At 51.3% G+C, this 1,287-nt stretch overlaps 1 protein-coding gene across 1 annotated transcript in view; it reads left to right on the forward strand.

The window, feature by feature from the left end:
• The window catches only part of LOC106319922 (putative protease Do-like 3, mitochondrial), a 13,820-nt gene that overhangs the window by 2,083 nt on the left and 10,450 nt on the right, over positions 1 to 1,287 (forward strand). The gene's annotated exons all lie outside the window — the stretch shown is intronic.

The following is a 1,287-nucleotide window of genomic DNA, read 5'->3' on the forward strand; positions in this document are numbered from 1 at the left end:
CCAACACGCGACAAGAACCGCGCCAGCATGCCCCAATCGACAAAAACGGCCGCAAAGACAGATACATGTATGTCGTCAATGAGAACAACATGTCGGTTTCAACTCTCGTAGTCCGCGGAGAAGGATGGAACAAGTGGGTAAGGGAGCTCGATTCGTCCGACAAACCAGTCGACGCCGTTTGCTTGACCCAGACTACAACAACATTAGCTTCGGCGGCAGGACCTTCCAGAACCGTCGATCTCACCAAACATTGCAAGTATCACGACGTCTAACAACAGGTTCAGCGACAGGACCTTCCAGAACCGTCGATCTCACCAAACATTACAAATATCACGACCTCAAAGGGCACGATACGACAGAGTGCAAGTCACTCTATGCGCACTACCTCTCATCCCTAGTAAGTGGCGACTTCATGTTCGAACCCCTAAAGGCTAAGCCGAAGAACGGCAAGAGCTGAAGCAAGAATAAAGAAAGGAGAGCCCAACGCAAAGCTACAGGCAAAGGTCGACATAGCGAAACTCAACAACGAGATGACGAGGAGGATGCTCCGAAGAGTAGCGGCGAGGGAGTCTCCTCGGCCGACGAAGAGCAACCAGTTAACCGCAGACGCATTGAGGTCATATTTTCTCAGCAAACCTTGTCGTCGGACGATGAGAACGATGACACACCTGTACTCGAAGATTTGAGAGATGTTCTGAAACGAAAGTTCAAATCCGAAAATAGCAACAGCTCCACGCACAATGATCTCCGAACAACGTTAAATGCACGGAAGTCCCGGCGTATCTCAGCAGGTGACCCCGATCCCAAAGAACGCTCGAACGGCGACCTTCGGGATAAACTCAACGCAGGAGCATGCGACCTTCGAATCCGTCTCAATCGTTCTAAACCCACTGACCTCCGAAGGCGTTTGGAGCAAACTAAGACGTCAAGCAACGACACTCCGTCATAAAAAAACGACAGCAGCGTACCAACCGATTTACGCGCCTTCTTAGACTCCAAGCAAGTAAAAACGCGACAGCAACTAAATGTCATCATGGACGGTTCTCCTCCTTGCGGCAACTCTGTTTGCTCCGTCAAGGATTACCGTCAACAGGTCGCGACTTCGCAGAGGGGCCGACTAGGCCGCCAAATCACCCTCCGATAACTTTTTTGCCGGATGACGCTGAGGGGGTTAACGTACCCCACAACGACCCTCTTCTTGTAGTCCTTCGAATTGGAGAGTACGACGTCACCAAGGTCATCATCGATACAGGAAGCTCCGTCGACCTCATCTTCCGAGGAACTCTG

The sequence above is a fragment of the Brassica oleracea genome, unplaced genomic scaffold (assembly GCF_000695525.1).
Source record: "Brassica oleracea var. oleracea cultivar TO1000 unplaced genomic scaffold, BOL UnpScaffold00689, whole genome shotgun sequence".
NCBI classification, from domain to species: domain Eukaryota; kingdom Viridiplantae; phylum Streptophyta; class Magnoliopsida; order Brassicales; family Brassicaceae; genus Brassica; species Brassica oleracea.